Source organism: Pristiophorus japonicus, chromosome Y (genome assembly GCF_044704955.1).
Source record: "Pristiophorus japonicus isolate sPriJap1 chromosome Y, sPriJap1.hap1, whole genome shotgun sequence".
Lineage (NCBI taxonomy): Eukaryota > Metazoa > Chordata > Chondrichthyes > Pristiophoridae > Pristiophorus > Pristiophorus japonicus.
The window spans coordinates 8,050,099-8,072,729 of NC_092011.1; positions in this window are offsets into that span (position 1 = coordinate 8,050,099).

Below are 22,631 nucleotides of genomic sequence, written 5' to 3' on the forward strand. Positions count from 1 at the left end.
ATTCAGGGTAAGGGTCACTGTACAGGGTACCTGTGTATTCAGGGTAAGGGTTTCTGTACACGGTCCCTGTGTATTCAGGGTAAGGATCAGTGTACAGTGTCCGTGTGTATTCAGGGTAAGGATTAATGTATAGGGTCCCTGTGTATTCAGGGTAAGGATCACTGTACAGGGTCCCTGTCTATTCAGGGTCAGGGTCACTGTACAGGGTACCTGTGTATTCAGGGTTAGGATCACTGTACAGGGTCCATGTGTATTCAGGGAAAGGGTTACTGTACAGGGTCCCTGTGTATTCAGGGTAAGGGTCACTTTACTGGGTCCGTGTGTATTCAGGCTAAGGGTTATTGTACAGGATCCCTGTGTATACAGGGTAAGGGTCACTGTACAGGATCCCTGTGTATTCAGCGTAAGGTTTACTGTACCGGGTCCCTGTGTATTCAGGGTAAGTGTCACTGTACAGGGTCCCTGTGTATTCTGGGTAAGTGTCAATGTACAGGTCCCTGTGTATTCAGGGTAAGGGTTACTTTACAGGGTCCCTGTGAATTCAGGGTAAGTGTCACTGTACAGGGGCCCTGTTTATTCAGGGTAAGGGTCACTGTACAGGTCCCTGTGTATTCAGGGTAAGGGTTACTGTACAGGGTCCCTGTGTATTCCGGGTAAGGTTCGCTTACAGGGTCCCTGTGTATTCAGGTTAAGTGTCACTGTACAGTGTCCCTGTGTATTCAGGGTAAGGGTCACTGTACAGGGTCGCTGTGTATTCAGGGTAAGGGTTATTGTACAATATCCCTGTGTATTCAGGGTAAGGGTCACTGTACAGGCTCCCTGTATATTCAGTGTAAGGGTTATTGTACAGGATCCCTGTGTATTCAGGGTAAGTGTTACTGTAAAGTGGCCCTGTGTATTCAGGCTAAGGGTCATTGTACAGGGTCCCTGTGTATTCAGGGTACGGGTTACTGTACAGGGTCCCTGTGTATTCAGGGTAAGAGTCAGTGTACAGGGTCCCTGTGTATTCAGGGTAAGGGTTACTGTAGAGGGTCCCTGTGTATTCAGGGTAAGGGTTATTGTACAGGATCCCTGCGTATTCAGGGTAAGGGGCATTGTACAGGGTCCCTGTTTATTCAGGGTACGGGTTACTGTACAGGGTCCCTGTGTATTCAGGGTAAGGGTTATTGTACAGGATCCCTGTGTATTCAGGGTAAGGGTTACTGTACAGGGTCCCTGTGTATTCAAGGTAAGGGCTATTGTACAGGATCCCTGTGTATTCAGGGTAAGGGTTAAGGTACAGGGACCCTGTGTATTCAGGGTAAGGGTCACTGTACAGGATCCCTGTATATTCAGCGTAAGGGTTACTGTACAGGGTCCCTGTATATTCAGGGTAAGTGTCACTGTACCGGGTCCCTCTGTATTCAGGGTAAGGGTTACTGTACAGGGACACTGTGTATTCAGGGTAAGAGTCACTGTACAGGAACCCTGTTTATTCAGCGTAACTGTCACTGTACAGGATCCCTGTGTATTCAGGGTAAGGGTCACTGTACAGGGTCCCTGTGTATTCAGGGTAAGGTTCACTGTACAGGTCCCTGTGTACGCAGGGTGAGGGTTACTGTACACGGTCCCTGTATATTCAGCGTAAGAGTCACTGTACAGTGTCCCTGTGTATTCATGGTAAGGGTTACTGTACAGGGTCCCTGTGTATTCAGGGTAAGGGTTATTGTACATGATCCCTGAGTATTCAAGTTAAGGGTCACTGTACAGGGTCCCTGTGTATTCAGGGTAAGGGTTATTGTACAGGATCCCTGTTTATTCAGGGTAAGGGTCACTGTACAGGGTCCCTGTCTATTCAGGGTAAGGGTTACTGTACAGGGTCCCTGTGTATTCAGGGTAAGGGTTACTGTAAAGTGTCCGTGTGTATTCAGGCTAAGGGTTATTGTACAGGATCCCTGTGTATTTAGCGTAAGGGTTACTGTACAGGGTCCCTGTGTATTCAGGGTAAGTGTCACTGTACAGGGTCCCTGTGTATTCAGGGTAAGGGTCACTGTACAGGTCCCTGGGTATTCAGGGTAAGGGTTACTGTACAGGGTCCCTGGGTAGGGGTAAGTGTCACTGTACAGGGTCCCTGTGTATTCAGGATAAGGGTCACTGTACAGGTCCCTGTGTATTCATGGTAAGGGTTACTGTACAGGGTGCCTGTGTATTCCGGGTAAGTGTCGCTTAAGGGGTCCCTGTGTATTCAGGTTAAGTGTCACTGTACAGTGTCCCTGTGTATTCAGGGTAAGGGTCATTGTACAGGTCCCTGTGTATTCAGGGTAAGTCTCACTCTACAGGGTCCCTGTGTATTCAGGGTAAGGTTCACTGTACAGGTCCCTGTGTATGCAGGGTGAGGGTTACTGTACACGGTCCCTGTATATTCAGGGTAAGAGTCACTGTACAGGGTCCCTGTGTATTCAGGGTAAGGTTTACTGTAGAGGGTCCCTGTGTATTCAGGGTAAGGGTTATTGTACAGGATCCCTGTGTATTCAGGGTAAGGGTCACTGTACGGGGTCCCTGTGTATTCAGGGTAAGGGTTATTGTACAGGATCCCTGTTTATTCAGGGTAAGGGTCACTGTACAGGGTCCCTGTGTATTCAGGGTAAGGGTTACTGTACAGGGTCCCTGTGTATTCAGGGTAAGGGTTACTGTAAAGTGTCCGTGTGTATTCAGGCTAAGGGTTATTGTACAGGATCCCTGTGTATTCAGGATAAGGGTCACTGTACAGGGTCCCTGTGTATTCAGGGTAAGGGTTAGTTTACAGGGTCCCTGTGCATTCAAGGTAAGGGCTATTGTACAGGATCCCTGTGTATTCAATGTAAGGGTTAAGGTACAGGGATCCTGTGTAATCAGGGTAAGGGTCACTGTACAGGATCCCTGTGTATTCAGCGTAAGGATTACTGTACAGGGTCCCTGCGTATTCAGGGTAAGTGTCACTGTACAGGGTCCCTGTGTATTCAGGGTAAGGGTCACTGTAAAGGTCCCTGTGTATTCAGGGTAATGGTTACTGTACAGGGTCCCTGTGTATTCAGGGTAAGTGTCACTGTACAGGGTTCCTGTGTATTCAGGGTAAGGGTCACTGTACAGGTCCCTGTGTATTCAGGGTACGGGTTACTGTACAGGGTCCCTGTGTATTCCGGGTAAGGGTCGCTTACAGGGTCCCTGTGTATTCAGGTTAAGTATCACTGTACAGTTTCCCTGTGTATTCAGGGTAAGGCTCACTGTACAGTGTCCCTGTGTATTCAGGGTAAGGGTTATTGTAAAGGTTCCCTGTGTATTCAGGGTAAGGGTCAGTGTACAGGGTCCCTGTGTATTCAGGGTAAGGTTTACTGTAGAGGGTCCCTGTGTATTCAGGGTAAGGGTTATTGTACAGGATCCCTGTGTATTCAGGGTAAGGGTCATTGTAAAAGATCCCTGTGTATTCAGGGTAAGGGTCACTGTACAGGGTCCCTGTGTATTCAGGGTAAGGGTTATTGTACAGGATCCCTGTGTATTCAGGGTAAGTGTTATTGTAAAGGTTCCCTGTGTATTCAGGGTAAGGGTCAGTGTACAGGGTCCCTGTGTATTCAGGGTAAGGTTTACTGTAGAGGGTCCCTGTGTATTCAGGGTAAGGGTTATTGTACAGGATCCCTGTGTATTCAGGGTAAGGGTCATTGTACAGGATCCCTGTGTATTCAGGGTAAGGGTCATTGTACAGGGTACCTGTGTATTCAGGGTAAGGGTTACTGTACAGGGTCCCTGTGTATTCAGGGTAAGGGTTATTGTACAGAATGCCTGTGTTTTCAGGGTAAGGGTCACTGTACAGTGTACCTGTGTATTCAGGGTTAAGGTCACTGTACAGGGTCCCTGTGTTTTCAGGGAAAGGGTTACTTACTGTACAGGGTCCCTGTGTTTTCACGGAAAGTGTTACTGTACAGGGTCCCTGTGTATTCAGGGTAAGGGTCACTTTACTGGTTACCTGTGTATTCAGGGTTAGGGTCACTGTACTGGGTCCCTGTGTATTCAGGATAAGGGTTACTGTACAGGGTCCCAGTCTATTCAGGGTAAGGGTCACTGTACAGTGTACCTGTGTATTCCGGGTTAAGGTCACTGTACAGGGTCCCTGTGTTTTCAGGGAAAGGGTTACTGTACAGAGTCCCTGTGTTTTCAGGGAAAGTGTTACTGTACAGGGTCCCTGTGTATTCAGGGTAAGGGTCACTTTACTGGTTACCTGTGTATTCAGGTTTAGGGTCACTGTACAGGGTCTCTGTGTATTCAGGGGAAGGGTTATTGTACAGGATCCCTGTGTATTCAGGGTAAGGGTCACTGTACAGGGTACCTGTGTATTCAGGGTAAGGGTTACTGTACACGGTCCCTGTGTATTCAGGGTAAGGGTCAGTGTACAGTGTCCCTGTGTATTCAGGGTAAGGGTTACTGTACAGGGTCCCTGTATATTCAAGGTAAGGGTCACTACACAGGGTCCATGTTTATTCAGGGTTAGGGTCACTGTACAGGGTCCCTTTGTATTCAGGGTAAGGGTTACAGTAAAGTGTCCATGTGTATTCAGGGTAAGGGTTAATGTATAGGGTCCCTGTGTATTCAGGGTAAGGATCACTGTACAGGGTCCCTGTGTATTCAGAGTAAGGGTCACTGTACAGGGTACCTGTGTATTCAGGGTTAGGGTCACTGTACAGTGTCCCTGTGTATTCAGGGAAAGGGTTACTGTACAGGGTCCCTGTGTATTCAGGGTAAGGGTCACTTTACTGGGTACCTGTGTATTCAGGGTTAGGGTCACTGTACAGGGTCCCTGTGTATTCAGGGTAAGGGTTACTGTACAGGGTCCCTGTCTATTCAGGGTAAGGGTCACTTTACTGGGTACCTGTGTATTCAGGGTTAGGGTCACTGTACAGGGTCCCTGTGTATTCAGGGTAAGGGTTACTGTACAGGGTCCCTGTCTATTCAGGGTAAGGGTCACTGTACAGGGTCCCTGTGTATTCAGGGTAAGGGTTACTGTACAGTGTCTCTGTTTATTCAGGGTAAGGGTCACTGTACAGGGTACCTGTGTATTCAGGGTAAGGGTCACTGTACAGGGTCCCTGTGTATTCAGTGTAAGGGTTACTGTACAGTGTCTCTGTTTATTCAGGGTAAGGGTCACTGTACAGGGTACCTGTGTATTCAGGGTAAGGGTTACTGTACAGGGTCCCTGTATATTCAGGTTAAGGATTACTGTACAGGGTCCATGTATATTCAGGATATGGGTCACTGTACAGTGTCCCTGTGTATTCATGGTAAGGGTTACTGTATAGGGTCCCTGTGTAGTCAGGGTAAGGGTTTTTGTACAGGATCCCTGTGTATTCAGAGTAAGGGTCACTGTAAAGGGTACCTGTGTATTCAGGGTAAGGGTTATTGTACACGGTCCCTGTGTATTCAGGGTAAGGGTCAGTGTATAGTGTCCCTGTGTATTCATGGTAAGGGTTAATGTACAGGGTCCCTGTGTATTCAGGGTAAGGTTTATGGTACAGGATCCCTGTGTATTCAGGGTAAGGGCCACTGTACAGGGTACCTGTGTATTCAGGGTAAGGGTTACTGTACAGGGTCCCTATGTAATCAGCGTAAGGGTCACTGTAAAGGGTCCCTGTTTATTCATGGTAAGGGTTATTGTAAAGGATCTCTGTTTATTCAGGGTAAAGGTCACTGTACAGGGTCCCTGTCTATTCAGGGTAAGGGTTACTGTACAGGGTCCCTGTGTATTCAGAATAAGGTTCACTTGACTGGTTACCTGTGTATTCAGGGTTAGGATCACTGTACAGGGTCCCTGTGTATTCAAGATAAGGGTTACTGTACAGGGTCCCTGTCTATTCAGTGTAAGGGTCACTGTACAGGGTCCCTGTGTAATCAGGGTAAGGTTTACTGTACAGTGTCCCTGTTTATTCAGGGTAAGGGTCACTGTACAGGGTTCCTGTGTATTCAAGTTAAGGGTCACTGTACAGGGTCCCTGTGTATTCAGGGTAAGGGTTATTGTACAGGATCCCTGTTTATTCAGGGTAAGGGTCACTGTACAGGGTCCCTGTATATTCAGGGTATGGGTCACTGTAGAGTGTCCCTGTGAATTCATGGTAAGGGTTACTGTACAGGGTCCCTTTGTATTCAGGGTAAGGGTTATTGTACAGGATCCCTGTTTATTCAGGGTAAGCGTCACTGTACAGGGTCCCTGTGTATTCAGGGTAGGGGTTATTGTCCAGGATCCCTGTTTATTCAGGGTAAGGGTCACAGTGCAGGGTCCCTGCGTATTCAGGGTAAGGGTTACTGTACAGGGTCCCTGTTTACTCAGGGTAAGGGCTATTGTACACGATCCCTGTGTATTCAGGGTAAGGGTCACTGTACAGGGTCTCTGTGTATTCAGGGTAAAGGTTATTGTACAGGATCCCTGTGTATTCAGGGTAAGGGTCACTGTACAGGGTACCTGTGTATTCAGGGTAAGGGTTTCTGTACACGGTCCCTGTGTATTCAGGGTAAGGATCAGTGTACAGTGTCCGTGTGTATTCAGGGTAAGGATTAATGTATAGGGTCCCTGTGTATTCAGGGTAAGGATCACTGTACAGGGTCCCTGTCTATTCAGGGTCAGGGTCACTGTACAGGGTACCTGTGTATTCAGGGTTAGGATCACTGTACAGGGTCCATGTTTATTCAGGGAAAGGGTTACTGTACAGGGTCCCTGTGTATTCAGGGTAAGGGTCACTTTACTGGGTCCGTGTGTATTCAGGCTAAGGGTTATTGTACAGGATCCCTGTGTATACAGGGTAAGGATCACTGTACAGGATCCCTGTGTATTCAGCGTAAGGTTTACTGTACCGGGTCCCTGTGTATTCAGGGTAAGTGTCACTGTACAGGGTCCCTGTGTATTCTGGGTAAGTGTCAATGTACAGGTCCCTGTGTATTCAGGGTAAGGGTTACTTTACAGGGTCCCTGTGAATTCAGGGTAAGTGTCACTGTACAGGGGCCCTGTTTATTCAGGGTAAGGGTCACTGTACAGGTCCCTGTGTATTCAGGGTAAGGGTTACTGTACAGGGTCCCTGTGTATTCCGGGTAAGGTTCGCTTACAGGGTCCCTGTGTATTCAGGTTAAGTGTCACTGTACAGTGTCCCTGTGTATTCAGGGTAAGGGTCACTGTACAGGGTCGCTGTGTATTCAGGGTAAGGGTTATTGTACAATATCCCTGTGTATTCAGGGTAAGGGTCACTGTACAGGGTCCCTGTATATTCAGTGTAAGGGTTATTGTACAGGATCCCTGTGTATTCAGGGTAAGTGTTACTGTAAAGTGGCCCTGTGTATTCAGGCTAAGGGTCATTGTACAGGGTCCCTGTGTATTCAGGGTACGGGTTACTGTACAGGGTCCCTGTGTATTCAGGGTAAGAGTCAGTGTACAGGGTCCCTGTGTATTCAGGGTAAGGGTTACTGTAGAGGGTCCCTGTGTATTCAGGGTAAGGGTTATTGTACAGGATCCCTGCGTATTCAGGGTAAGGGGCATTGTACAGGGTCCCTGTTTATTCAGGGTACGGGTTACTGTACAGGGTCCCTGTGTATTCAGGGTAAGGGTTATTGTACAGGATCCCTGTGTATTCAGGGTAAGGGTTACTGTACAGGGTCCCTGTGTATTCAGGGTAAGGGTCTTTGTACAGGGTCCCTGTGTATTCAGGGTACGGGTTACTGTACAGGGTCCCTGTGTATTCAGGGTAAGGTTTACTGTACAGGGTCCCTGTGTATTCAGGGTAAGGGTCAATGAAGAGGGTCCCTGTGTATTCAGGGTAAGGGTTACTGTACAGGCTCCCTATATATTTAGGGTAAGAGTTACTGTAGATTCTTCCCTGTGTATTCAGGGTAAGGGTTACTGTACAGGGTCCCTGTGTATTCAGGGTAAGGGTCACTGTACCGGGTCCCTCTGTATTCAGGGTAAGGGTTACTGTACAGGGACCCTGTGTATTCAGGGTAAGGGTCACTGTACAGGATCCCTGTGTATTCAGCGTAAGGGTTACTGTACAGGGTCCCTGTGTATTCAGGGTAAGTCTCACTGTACAGGGTCCCTGTGTATTCAGGGTAAGGATCACTGTACAGGTCCCTGTGTACGCAGGGTGAGGGTTACTGTACACGGTCCCTGTATATTCAGCGTAAGAGTCACTGTACAGTGTCCCTGTGTATTCATGGTAAGGGTTACTGTACAGGGTCCCTGTGTATTCAGGGTAAGGGTTATTGTACAGGATCCCTGAGTATTCAAGTTAAGGGTCACTGTACAGGGTCCCTGTGTATTCAGGGTAAGGGTTATTGTACAGGATCCCTGTTTATTCAGGGTAAGGGTCACTGTACAGGGTCCCTGTCTATTCAGGGTAAGGGTTACTGTACAGGGTCCCTGTGTATTCAGGGTAAGGGTTACTGTAAAGTGTCCGTGTGTATTCAGGCTAAGGGTTATTGTACAGGATCCCTGTGTATTCAGCGTAAGGGTTACTGTACAGGGTCCCTGTGTATTCAGGGTAAGTGTCACTGTACAGGGTCCCTGTGTATTCAGGGTAAGGGTCACTGTACAGGTCCCTGGGTATTCAGGGTAAGGGTTACTGTACAGGGTCCCTGGGTAGGGGTAAGTGTCACTGTACAGGGTCCCTGTGTATTCAGGATAAGGGTCACTGTACAGGTCCCTGTGTATTCAGGGTAAGGGTTACTGTACAGGGTGCCTGTGTATTCCGGGTAAGTGTCGCTTAAGGGGTCCCTGTGTATTCAGGTTAAGTGTCACTGTACAGTGTCCCTGTGTATTCAGGGTAAGGGTCATTGTACAGGTCCCTGTTTATTCAGGGTAAGTCTCACTCTACAGGGTCCCTGTGTATTCAGGGTAAGGTTCACTGTACAGGTCCCTGTGTATGCAGGGTGAGGGTTACTGTACACGGTCCCTGTATATTCAGGGTAAGAGTCACTGTACAGTGTCCCTGTGTATTCATGGTAAGGGTTACTGTACAGGGTCCCTGTGTATTCAGGGTAAGGGTTATTGTACAGGATCCCTGAGTATTCAAGTTAAGGGTCACTGTACGGGGTCCCTGTGTATTCAGGGTAAGGGTTATTGTACAGGATCCCTGTTTATTCAGGGTAAGGGTCACTGTCCAGGGTCCCTGTGTATTCAGGGTAAGGGTTACTGTACAGGGTCCCTGTGTATTCAGGGTAAGGGTTACTGTAAAGTGTCCGTGTGTATTCAGGCTAACAGTTATTGTACAGGATCCCTGTGTATTCAGGATAAGGGTCACTGTACAGGGTCCCTGTGTATTCAGGGTCAGGGTTAGTTTACAGGGTCCCTGTGCATTCAAGGTAAGGGCTATTGTACAGGATCCCTGTGTATTCAATGTAAGGGTTAAGGTACAGGGATCCTGTGTAATCAGGGTAAGGATCACTGTACAGGATCCCTGTGTATTCAGCGTAAGGATTACTGTACAGGGTCCCTGTGTATTCAGGGTAAGTGTCACTGTACAGCGTCCCTGTGTATTCAGGGTAAGGGTCACTGTAAAGGTCCCTGTGTATTCAGGGTAATGGTTACTGTACAGGGTCCCTGTGTATTCAGGGTAAGTGTCACTGTACAGGGTCCCTGTGTATTCAGGGTAAGGGTCACTGTACAGGTCCCTGTGTATTCAGGGTACGGGTTACTGTACAGGGTCCCTGTGTATTCCGGGTAAGGGTCGCTTACAGGGTCCCTGTGTATTCAGGTTAAGTATCACTGTACAGTGTCCCTGTGTATTCAGGGTAAGGGTCACTGTACAGGTCCCTGTGTATTCAGGGTAAGGCTCACTGTACAGTGTCCCTGTGTATTCAGGGTAAGGGTTATTGTAAAAGATCCCTGTGTATTCAGGGTAAGGGTCACTGTACAGGGTCCCTGTGTATTCAGGGTAAGGGTTATTGTACAGGATCCCTGTGTATTCAGGGTAAGTGTTATTGTAAAGGTTCCCTGTGTATTCAGGGTAAGGGTCAGTGTACAGGGTCCCTGTGTATTCAGGGTAAGGTTTACTGTAGAGGGTCCCTGTGTATTCAGGGTAAGGGTTATTGTACAGGATCCCTGTGTATTCAGGGTAAGGGTCATTGTACAGGATCCCTGTGTATTCAGGGTAAGGTTCATTGTACAGGGTACCTGTGTATTCAGGGTAAGGGTTACTGTACAGGGTCCCTGTGTATTCAGGGTAAGGGTTATTGTACAGGATGCCTGCGTTTTCAGGGTAAGGGTCACTGTACAGTGTACCTGTGTATTCAGGGTTAAGGTCACTGTACAGGGTCCCTGTGTTTTCAGGGAAAGGGTTACTGTACAGGGTCCCTGTGTTTTCACGGAAAGTGTTACTGTACAGGGTCCCTGTGTATTCAGGGTAAGGGTCACTTTACTGGTTACCTGTGTATTCAGGGTTAGGGTCACTGTACTGGGTCCCTGTGTATTCAGGATAAGGGTTACTGTACAGGGTCCCAGTCTATTCAGGGTAAGGGTCACTGTACTGGGTCCCTGTGTATTCAGGATAAGGGTTACTGTACAGGGTCCCAGTCTATTCAGGGTAAGGGTCACTGTACAGTGTACCTGTGTATTCCGGGTTAAGGTCACTGTACAGGGTCCCTGTGTTTTCAGGGAAAGGGTTACTGTACAGGGACCCTGTGTTTTCAGGGAAAGTGTTACTGTACAGGGTCCCTGTGTATTCAGGGTAAGGGTCACTTTACTGGTTACCTGTTTATTCAGGGTTAGGGTCACTGTACAGGGTCTCTGTGTATTCAGGGGAAGGGTTATTGTACAGGATCCGTGTGTATTCAGGGTAAGGGTCACTGTACAGGGTACCTGTGTATTCAGGGTAAGGGTTACTGTACACGGTCCCTGTGTATTCAGGGTAAGGGTCAGTGTACAGTGTCCCTGTGTATTCAGGGTAAGGGTTACTGTACAGGGTCCCTGTATATTCAAGGTAAGGGTCACTGCACAGGGTCCCTGTTTATTCAGGGTTAGGGTCACTGTACAGGGTCCCTTTGTATTCAGGGTAAGGGTTACAGTAAAGTGTCCATGTGTATTCAGGGTAAGGGTTAATGTATAGGGTCCCTGTGTATTCAGGGTAAGGATCACTGTACAGGGTCCCTGTGTATTCAGAGTAAGGGTCACTGTACAGGGTACCTGTGTATTCAGGGTTAGGGTCACTGTACAGTGTCCCTGTGTATTCAGGGAAAGGGTTACTGTACAGGGTCCCTGTGTATTCAGGGTAAGGGTCACTTTACTGGGTACCTGTGTATTCAGGGTTAGGGTCACTGTACAGGGTCCCTGTGTATTCAGGGTAAGGATTACTGTACAGGGTCCCTGTCTATTCAGGGTAAGGGTCACTGTACAGGGTCCCTGTGTATTCGGGTAAGGGTTACTGTACAGTGTCTCTGTTTATTCAGGGTAAGGGTCACTGTACAGGGTACCTGTGTATTCAGGGTAAGGGTTACTGTACAGGGTCCCTGTATATTCAGGTTAAGGATTACTGTACAGGGTCCCTGTATATTCAGGGTATGGGTCACTGTACAGTGTCCCTGTGTATTCATGGTAAGGGTTACTGTATAGGGTCCCTGTGTAGTCAGGGTAAGGGTTTTTGTACAGGATCCCTGTGTATTCAGAGTAAGGGTCACTGTAAAGGGTACCTGTGTATTCAGGGTAAGGGTTATTGTACACGGTCCCTGTGTATTCAGGGTAAGGGTCAGTGTATAGTGTCCCTGTGTATTCATGGTAAGGGTTACTGTACAGGGTCCCTGTGTATTCAGGTTAAGGTTTATGGTACAGGATCCCTGTGTATTCAGGGTAAGGGCCACTGTACAGGGTACCTGTGTATTCAGGGTAAGGTTTACTGTACAGGGTCCCTATGTAATCAGGGTAAGGGTCACTGTAAAGGGTCCCTGTTTATTCATGGTAAGGGTTATTGTAAAGGATCTCTGTTTATTCAGGGTAAAGGTCACTGTACAGGGTCCCTGTCTATTCAGGGTAAGGGTTACTGTACAGGGTCCCTGTGTATTCAGAATAAGGTTCACTTGACTGGTTACCTGTGTATTCAGGGTTAGGATCACTGTACAGGGTCCCTGTGTATTCAAGATAAGGGTTACTGTACAGGGTCCCTGTCTATTCAGTGTAAGGGTCACTGTACAGGGTCCCTGTGTAATCAGGGTAAGGGTTACTGTAGAGTGTCCCTGTTTATTCAGGGTAAGGGTCACTGTACAGGGTCCCTGTCTATTCAGGGTAAGGGTTACTGTACAGGGTCCCTGTGTATTCAGGGTAAGGGTTACTGTAAAGTGTCCGTGTGTATTCAGGCTAAGGGTTATTGTACAGGATCCCTGTGTATTCAGCGTAAGGGTTTCTGTACAGGGTCCCTGCGTATTCAGGGTAAGTGTCACTGTACAGGGTCCCTGTGTATTCAGGGTAAGGGTCACTGTACAGGTCCCTGGGTATTCAGGGTAAGGGTTACTGTACAGGGTCCCTGGGTAGGGGTAAGTGTCACTGTACAGGGTCCCTGTGTATTCAGGATAAGGGTCACTGTACAGGTCCCTGTGTATTCAGGGTAAGGGTTACTGTACAGGGTGCCTGTGTATTCCGGGTAAGTGTCGCTTAAGGGGTCCCTGTGTATTCAGGTTAAGTGTCACTGTACAGTGTCCCTGTGTATTCAGGGTAAGGGTCATTGTACAGGTCCCTGTGTATTCAGGGTAAGTCTCACTCTACAGGGTCCCTGTGTATTCAGGGTAAGGTTCACTGTACAGGTCCCTGTGTATGCAGGGTGAGGGTTACTGTACACGGTCCCTGTATATTCAGGGTAAGAGTCACTGTACAGTGTCCCTGTGTATTCATGGTAAGGGTTACTGTACAGGGTCCCTGTGTATTCAGGGTAAGGGTTATTGTACAGGATCCCTGAGTATTCAAGTTAAGGGTCACTGTACGGGGTCCCTGTGTATTCAGGGTAAGGGTTATTGTACAGGATCCCTGTTTATTCAGGGTAAGGGTCACTGTACAGGGTCCCTGTGTATTCAGGGTAAGGGTTACTGTACAGGGTCCCTGTGTATTCAGGGTAAGGGTTACTGTAAAGTGTCCGTGTGTATTCAGGCTAAGGGTTATTGTACAGGATCCCTGTGTATTCAGGATAAGGGTCACTGTACAGGGTCCCTGTGTATTCAGGGTAAGGGTTAGTTTACAGGGTCCCTGTGCATTCAAGGTAAGGGCTATTGTACAGGATCCCTGTGTATTCAATGTAAGGGTTAAGGTACAGGGATCCTGTGTAATCAGGGTAAGGATCACTGTACAGGATCCCTGTGTATTCAGCGTAAGGATTACTGTACAGGGTCCCTGTGTATTCAGGGTAAGTGTCACTGTACAGGGTCCCTGTGTATTCAGGGTAAGGGTCACTGTAAAGGTCCCTGTGTATTCAGGGTAATGGTTACTGTACAGGGTCCCTGTGTATTCAGGGTAAGTGTCACTGTACAGGGTCCCTGTGTATTCAGGGTAAGGGTCACTGTACAGGTCCCTGTGTATTCAGGGTACAGGTTACTGTACAGGGTCCCTGTGTATTCCGGGTAAGGGTCGCTTACAGGGTCCCTGTGTATTCAGGTTAAGTATCACTGTACAGTGTCCCTGTGTATTCAGGGTAAGGGTCACTGTACAGGTCCCTGTGTATTCAGGGTAAGGCTCACTGTACAGTGTCCCTGTGTATTCAGGGTAAGCGTTATTGTAAAAGATCCCTGTGTATTCAGGGTAAGGGTCACTGTACAGGGTCCCTGTGTATTCAGGGTAAGGGTTATTGTACAGGATCCCTGTGTATTCAGGGTAAGTGTTATTGTAAAGGTTCCCTGTGTATTCAGGGTAAGGGTCAGTGTACAGGGTCCCTGTGTATTCAGGGTAAGGTTTACTGTAGAGGGTCCCTGTGTATTCAGGGTAAGGGTTATTGTACAGGATCCCTGTGTATTCAGGGTAAGGGTCATTGTACAGGATCCCTGTGTATTCAGGGTAAGGTTCATTGTACAGGGTACCTGTGTATTCAGGGTAAGGGTTACTGTACAGGGTCCCTGTGTATTCAGGGTAAGGGTTATTGTACAGGATGCCTGTGTTTTCAGGGTAAGGGTCACTGTACAGTGTACCTGTGTATTCAGGGTTAAGGTCACTGTACAGGGTCCCTGTGTTATCAGGGAAAGGTTTACTGTACAGGGTCCCTGTGTTTTCACGGAAAGTGTTACTGTACAGGGTCCCTGTGTATTCAGGGTAAGGGTCACTTTACTGGTTACCTGTGTATTCAGGGTTAGGGTCACTGTACTGGGTCCCTGTCTATTCAGGATAAGGGTTACTGTACAGGGTCCCAGTCTATTCAGGGTAAGGGTCACTGTACTGGGTCCCTGTGTATTCAGGATAAGGGTTACTGTACAGGGTCCCAGTCTATTCAGGGTAAGGGTCACTGTACTGTGTACCTTTGTATTCCGGGTTAAGGTCACTGTACAGGGTCCCTGTGTTTTCAGGGAAAGGGTTACTGTACAGGGTCCCTGTGTTTTCAGGGAAAGTGTTACTGTACAGGGTCCCTGTGTATTCAGGGTAAGGGTCACTTTACTGGTTACCTGTGTATTCAGGGTTAGGGTCACTGTACAGGGTCTCTGTGTATTCAGGGGAAGGGTTATTGTACAGGATCCCCGTGTATTCAGGGTAAGGGTCACTGTACAGGGTACCTGTGTATTCAGGGTAAGGGTTACTGTACACGGTCCCTGTGTATTCAGGGTAAGGGTCAGTGTAAAGTGTCCCTGTGTATTCAGGGTAAGGGTTACTGTACAGGGTCCCTGTATATTCAAGGTAAGGGTCACTGCACAGGGTCCCTGTTTATTCAGGGTTAGGGTCACTGTACAGGGTCCCTTTGTATTCAGGGTAAGGGTTACAGTAAAGTGTCCATGTGTATTCAGGGTAAGGGTTAATGTATAGGGTCCCTGTGTATTCAGGGTAAGGATCACTGTACAGGGTCCCTGTGTATTCAGAGTAAGGGTCACTGTACAGGGTACCTGTGTATTCAGGGTTAAGGTCACTGTACAGTGTCCCTGTGTATTCAGGGAAAGGGTTACTGTACAGGGTCCCTGTGTATTCAGGGTAAGGGTCACTTTACTGGGTACCTGTGTATTCAGGGTTAGGGTCACTGTACAGGGTCCCTGTGTATTCAGGGTAAGGGTTACTGTACAGGGTCTCTGTCTATTCAGGGTATGGGTCACTGTACAGGGTCCCTGTGTATTCAGGGTAAGGGTTACTGTACAGTGTCTCTGTTTATTCAGGGTAAGGGTCACTGTACAGGGTACCTGTGTATTCAGGGTAAGGGTTACTGTACAGGGTCCCTGTATATTCAGGTTAAGGATTACTGTACAGGGTCCCTGTATATTCAGGGTATGGGTCACTGTACAGTGTCCCTGTGTATTCATGGTAAGGGTTACTGTATAGGGTCCCTGTGTAGTCAGGGTAAGGGTTTTTGTACAGGATCCCTGTGTATTCAGAGTAAGGGTCACTGTAAAGGATACCTGTGTATTCAGGGTAAGGGTTATTGTACACGGTCCCTGTGTATTCAGGGTAAGGGTCAGTGTATAGTGTCCCTGTGTATTCATGGTAAGGGTTACTGTACAGGGTCCCTGTGTATTCAGGGTAAGGTTTATGGTACAGGATCCCTGTCTATTCAAGGTAAGGGCCACTGTACAGGGTACCTGTGTATTCAGGGTAAGGTTTACTGTACAGGGTCCCTATGTAATCAGGGTAAGGGTCACTGTAAAGGGTCCCTGTTTATTCATGGTAAGGGTTATTGTAAAGGATCTCTGTTTATTCAGGGTAAAGGTCACTGTACAGGGTCCCTGTCTATTCAGGGTAAGGGTTACTGTACAGGGTCCCTGTGTATTCAGAATAAGGTTCACTTGACTGGTTACCTGTGTATTCAGGGTTAGGATCACTGTACAGGGTCCCTGTGTATTCAAGATAAGGGTTACTGTACAGGGTCCCTGTCTATTCAGTGTAAGGGTCACTGTACAGGGTCCCTGTGTAATCAGGGTAAGGGTTACTGTATAGTGTCCCTGTTTATTCAGGGTAAGGGTCACTGTACAGGGTTCCTGTGTATTCAAGTTAAGGGTCACTGTACAGGGTCCCTGTGTATTCAGGGTAAGGGTTATTGTACAGGATCCCTGTTTATTCAGGGTAAGGGTCACTGTACAGGGTCCCTGTATATTCAGGGTATGGGTCACTGTAGAGTGTCCCTGTGTATTCATGGTAAGGGTTACTGTACAGGGTCCCTTTGTATTCAGGGTAAGGGTTATTGTACAGGATCCCTGTTTATTCAGGGTAAGCGTCACTGTACAGGGTCCCTGTGTATTCAGGGTAAGGGTTATTGTCCAGGATCCCTGTTTATTCAGGGTAAGGGTCACAGTGCAGGGTCCCTGCGTATTCAGGGTAAGGGTTACTGTACAGGGTCCCTGTTTACTCAGGGTAAGGGCTATTGTACACGATCCCTGTGTATTCAGGGTAAGGGTCACTGTACAGGGTCTCTGTGTATTCAGGGTAAAGGTTATTGTACAGGATCCCTCTGTATTCAGGGTAAGGGTCACTGTACAGTGTACCTGTGTATTCAGGGTAAGGGTTACTGTACAGGGTCCCTGTTTACTCAGGGTAAGGGCTATTGTACACGATCCCTGTGTATTCAGGGTAAGGATCAGTGTACAGTGTCCGTGTGTATTCAGGGTAAGGATTAATGTATAGGGTCCCTGTGTATTCAGGGTAAGGATCACTGTACAGGGTCCCTGTCTATACAGGGTAAGGGTCACTGTACAGGGTACCTGTGTATTCAGGGTTAGGGTCACTGTACAGGGTCCCTGTGTATTCAGGGAAAGGGTTACTGTACAGGGTCCCTGTGTATTCAGGGTAAGGGTCACTTTACTGGGTATCGGTGTATTCAGGGTAAAGGTTACTGTACAGGGTCCCTGTGTATTCAGGTTAAGGATTACTGTACAGGGACCCTGTACATTCAGGGTATGGGTCACTGTACAGTGTCCCTGTGTATTCATGGTAAGGGTTACTGTACAGGGTCCCTGTGTATTCAGGGTAAGGGTTATTGTACAAGATCCCTGTGTATTCAGGGTAAGGGTCACTGTAAAGGGTACATGTGTATTCAGGGTAAGGGTTACTGTACACGGTCCCAGTGTATTCAGCGTAAGGGTCAGTGTATAGTGTCCCTGTGTATTCATGGTAAGGTTTACTGTACAGGGTCCCTGTGTATTCAGGGTAAGGGTTATTGTACAGGATCCATGTGTATTCAGGGTAAGGGTCACTGTACAGGGTACCTGTGTATTCAGGGTAAGGGTTACTGTACAGGGTCCCTATGTATTCAGGGTAAGGGTCACTGTACAGTGTCCCTGTTTATTCATGGTAAGGGTTATTGTTAAGGATCCCTGTTTATTCAGGGCAAAGGTCACTGTACAGGGTCCCTGTCTATTCAGGGTAAGGGTTACTGTACAGGGTCCCTGTGTGTTCAGGGTAAGGGCTATTGTACACGATCCCTGTGTATTCAGGGTAAGGGTCACTGTACAGGGTCCCTGTGTATTCAGGGTAAGAGTCAGTGTACAGTGACCCTGTGTTTTCAGGGTAAGGGTTACTGTACAGGGTCCCTGTTTATTCAGGGTAAGGGTTACTGTACAGGCTCCCTGTGTATTCAGGGTAAGGTTTACTGTACAGAGTCCCTGTGTATTCAGGGTAAGGATTACTGCACAGTGTCCATGTGTATTCAGGGTATGGGTTACTGTACAGATTCGCTGTGTATTCAGGGTAAGGGTTACTCCCTGTGTATTCAGGGTATGGGTTACTGTACACGGTCCCTGAGTATTCAGGGTAAGGCTCAGTGAACACTGTCCCTGTGTATTCAGGGTAAGGGTTACTGTAGAGGGTCTCTGTGTATTCAGGGTAAGGGTTACTGTACAGGGTACCTGTGTATTCAGGGTAAGGGTTACTGTACACAGTCCCTGTGTATTCAGGGTAAGGCTCAGTGTACAGTGTCCCTGTCTATTCAGGGTAAGGGTTACTGTACAGGGTACCTGTGTATTCAGGGTAAGGGTTACTGTACACAGTCCCTGTGTATTCAGGGTAAGGCTCAGTGTACAGTGTCCCTGTCTATTCAGGGTAAGGTTCACTGTACAGGGTCCCTGTTTATTCAGGGTTAGGGTCACTGTACAGGGTCCCTGTGTATTCAGGGTAAGGGTTACTGTAAAGTTTCCGTGTGTATTCAGGGTAAGGGTTAATGTATAGGGTCCCTGTGTATTCAGGGTAAGGATCACTGTACAGGGTCCCTGTGTATTCAGGGTAAGGGTCACTGTACAGGGTACCTGTGTATTCAGGGTTAGGGTCACTGTACCGGGTCCTGTGTATTCAGGGAAAGGGTTACTGTACAGGGTCCCTTAGTATTCAGGGTAAGGGTCACTTTACTGGGTACCTGTGTATTCAGGGTTAGGGTCACTGTACAGGGTCCCTGTGTATTCAGGGTAAGGGTTACTCTACAGGGTCCCTGACTATTCAGGGTAAGGGTCACTGTACAGGGTCCCTGTGTATTCAGGGTAAGGGTTACTGTACAGTGTCCCTGATTATTAAGGGTAAGGTTCACTGTACTGGGTACCTGTGTATTCAGGGTAAGGGTTACTGTACAGGGTCCCTGTGTATTCAGGGTAAGGGTTACTGTACAGGGTCCTGTATATTCTGGGTATGGGTCACTGTACAGTGTCCCTGTGTATTCATGGTAAGGGTTACTGTAAAGAGTCCCTGTGTATTCAGGGTAAGGGTTATTGTAGAGGATCCCTGTGTATTCAGGGTAAGGGTCACTGTACAGGGTCCCTGTGTATTCAGGGTAAGGGTTATTGTACAGGATCCCTGTTTATTCAGGGTAAGTGTCACTGTACAGTGTCCCTGTGTATTCAGGGTAAGCGTTACTGTAGAGGGTCCCTGTGTATTCAGGGTAAGGGCTATTGTACACGATCCCTGTGTATTCAGGGTAAGTGTCACTGTACTGGGTCCCTGTGTATTCAGGGTAAGGGTTATTGTACAGGATCCCTGTGTATTCAGGGTAAGGGTCACTGTACAGGGTCCCTGTGTATTCAGGGTAAGGGTTACTGTAAAGTGTCCGTGTGTATTCAGGCTAAGGGTTATTGTACAGGATCCCTGTTTATTCAGGGTAATAGTCACTGTACAGGGTCCCTGTGTATTCAGGGTAATGGTTACTTTACAGGGTCCCTGTGTATTCAAGGTAAGTGCTATTGCACAGGATCCCTGTGTATTCAGGCTAAGGGTTAAGGTACAGGGACCCTGTGTATTCAGGGTAAGGGTCACTGTACAGGATCCCTGTGTATTCAGCGTAAGGGTTACTGTACAGGGTCCCTGTGTATTCAGGGTAAGTGTCACTGTACAGGGTCCCTGTGTATTCAGGGTAAGGGTCACTGTACAGGTCCCTGTGTATTAAGGGTAAGGGTTACTGTACAGGGTCCCTGGGTAGGGGTAAGTGTCACTGTACAGGGTCCCTGTGTATTCATGGTAAGGGTCACTGTACAGGTCCCTGTGTATTCAGGGTAAGGGTTACTGTACAGGGTCCCTGTGTATTCCGGGTAAGGTTCGCTTAAAGGGTCCCTGTGTATTCAGGTTAAGTGTCACTGTACAGTGTCCCTGTGTATTCAGGGTAAGGTCATTGTACAGGTCCCTGTGTATTCAGGGTAAGTCTCACTGTACAGGGTCCCTGTGTATTCAGGGTACGGTTCACTGTACAGGTCCCTGTGTATGCACGGTGAGTGTTACTGTACACGGTCCCTGTATATTCAGGGTAAGAGTCACTGTACAGTGTCCCTGTGTATTCATGGTAAGGGTTACTGTACAGGGTCCCTGTGTATTCAGGGTAAGGGTTATTGTACAGGATTCCTGAGTATTCAAGTTAAGGGTCACTGTAAAGGGTCCATGTGTATTCAGGGTAAGGGTTATTGTACAGGATCCCTGTTTATTCAGGGTAAGGATCACTGTACAGGGTCCCTGTCTATTCAGGGTAAGGGTTACTGTACAGGGTCCCTGTGTATTCAGGGTAAGGGTTATTGTACAGGATATCTGTGTATTCAGGGTAAGGGTCACTGTACAGGGTCCCTGTGTATTCAGGGTAAGGGTTACTTTACAGGGTCCCTGTGTATTCAAGGTAAGGGCTATTGTACAGGATCCCTGTGTATTCAGGGTATGGGTTAAGGTACAGGGGCCCTGTGTATTCAGGGTAAGGGTCACTGTACAGGATCGCTGTGTATTCAGCGTAAGGGTTACTGTACAGGGTCCCTGTGTATTCAGGGTAAGTTTCACTGTACAGGGTCCCTGTGTATTCAGGGTAAGGTCACTGTATAGGTCCCTGTGTATTCAGGGTAAGGGTTACTGTACAGGGTCCCTGTGTATTCAGGGTAAGTGTCACTGTACAGGGTCCCTGTGTATTCAGGGTAAGGGTCACTGTACAGGTCCCTGTGTATTCAGGGTAAGGGTTACTGTACAGGGTCCCTGTGTATTCCGGGTAAGGGTCGCTTACAGGGTCCCTGTGTATTCAGGTTAAGTGTCACTGTACAGTTTCCCTGTGTATTCAGGGTAAGGGTCACTGTACAGGTCCCTGTGTATTCAGGGTAAGGGTTATGGTACAGGATCCCTGTGTATTCAGGGTAAGTGTTACTGTAAAGGTTTCCTGTGTATTCAGGGGAAGTGTCACTGTACAGGGTCCCTGTGTATTCAGGGTAAGGGTCACTGTACAGGTCCCTGTGTATTCAGGGTAAGGGTTACTGTACAGGGTCCCTGTGTATTCCGGGTAAGGGTCGCTTACAGGGTCCCTGTGTATTCAGGTTAAGTGTAACTTTACAGTGTCCCTGTGTATTCAGGGTAAGGGTCACTGTACAGGTCCCTGTGTATTCAGAGTAAGGCTCACTGTACAGTGTCCCTGTGTATTCAGGGTAAGGGTTATTGTAAAATATCCCTGTGTATTCAGAGTAAGGGACACTGTACAGGGTCCCTGTGTATTCAGGGTAAGGGTTATTGTACAGGATACCTGTGTTTTCAGGGTAAGTGTTACTGTAAAGGTTCCCTGTGTATTCAGGGTAAGGGTCAGTGTACAGGGTCCCTGTGTATTCAGGGTAAGGTTTACTGTAGAGGGTCCCTGTGTATTCAGGGTAAGGGTTACTGTACAGGGTCCCTGTGTATTCAGGGTAAGGGTTATTGTACAGGATGCCTGTGTTTTCAGGGTAAGGGTCACTGTACAGTGTACCTGTGTATTCAGGGTTAAGGTCACTGTACAGGGTCCCTGTGTTTTCAGGGAAAGGGTTACTGTACAGGGTCCCTCTGTTTTCAGGGAAAGTGTTACTGTACAGGGTCCCTGTGTATTCAGGGTAAGGGTCACTTTACTGGTTACCTGTGTATTCAGGGTTAGGGTCACTGTACTGAGTCCCTGAGTATTCAGGATAAGGGTTACTCTACAGGGTCCCTATCTATTCAGGGTAAGGGGCACTGTACAGGGTCCCTGTGTAATCAGGATAAGGATTACTGTACAGTGTCCCTGTTTATTCAGTGTAAGGTTCACTGTACAGGTGTTCCTGTGTATTCAAGTTAAGGGTCACTGTACAGGGTCCCAGTGTATTCAGGGTAAGGGTTATTGTACAGGATCCCTGTTTATTCAGGGTAAGGTTCACTGTACAGGGTCCCTGTATATTCAGGGTATGGGTCACTGTACAGTGTCCCTGTCTATTAAGGGTAAGGGTTATTGTACAGGATCCCTGTGTATTCAGGTTAAGCGTCACTGTACAGGGTCCCTGTGAATTCAGGGTAAGGGTTATGGTACAGGATCCCTGTGTATTCAGGGTAAGTGTTACTGTAAAGGTTTCCTGTGTATTCAGGGGAAGTGTCACTGTACAGGGTCCCTGTGTATTCAGGGTAAGGGTCACTGTACAGGTCCCTGTGTATTCAGGGTAAGGGTTACTGTACAGGGTCCCTGTGTATTCAGGGTAAGTGTCACTGTACAGGGTCCCTGTGTATTCAGGGTAAGGGTCACTGTACAGGTCCCTGTGTATTCAGGGTAAGGGTTACTGTACAGGGTCCCTGTGTATTCCGGGTAAGGGTCGCTTACAGGGTCCCTGTGTATTCAGGTTAAGTGTCACTGTACAGTGTACCTGTGTATTCAGGGTAAGGGTCACTGTACAGGTCCCTGTGTATTCAGGGTAAGGGTTATGGTACAGGATCCCTGTGTATTCAGGGTAAGTGTTACTGTAAAGGTTTCCTGTGTATTCAGGGGAAGTGTCACTGTACAGGGTCCCTGTGTATTCAGGGTAAGGGTCACTGTACAGGTCCCTGTGTATTCAGGGTAAGGGTTACTGTACAGGGTCCCTGTGTATTCCGGGTAAGGGTCGCTTACAGGGTCCCTGTGTATTCAGGTTAAGTGTAACTTTACAGTGTCCCTGTGTATTCAGGGTAAGGGTCACTGTACAGGTCCCTGTGTATTCAGAGTAAGGCTCACTGTACAGTGTCCCTGTGTATTCAGGGTAAGGGTTATTGTAAAATATCCCTGTGTATTCAGAGTAAGGGACACTGTACA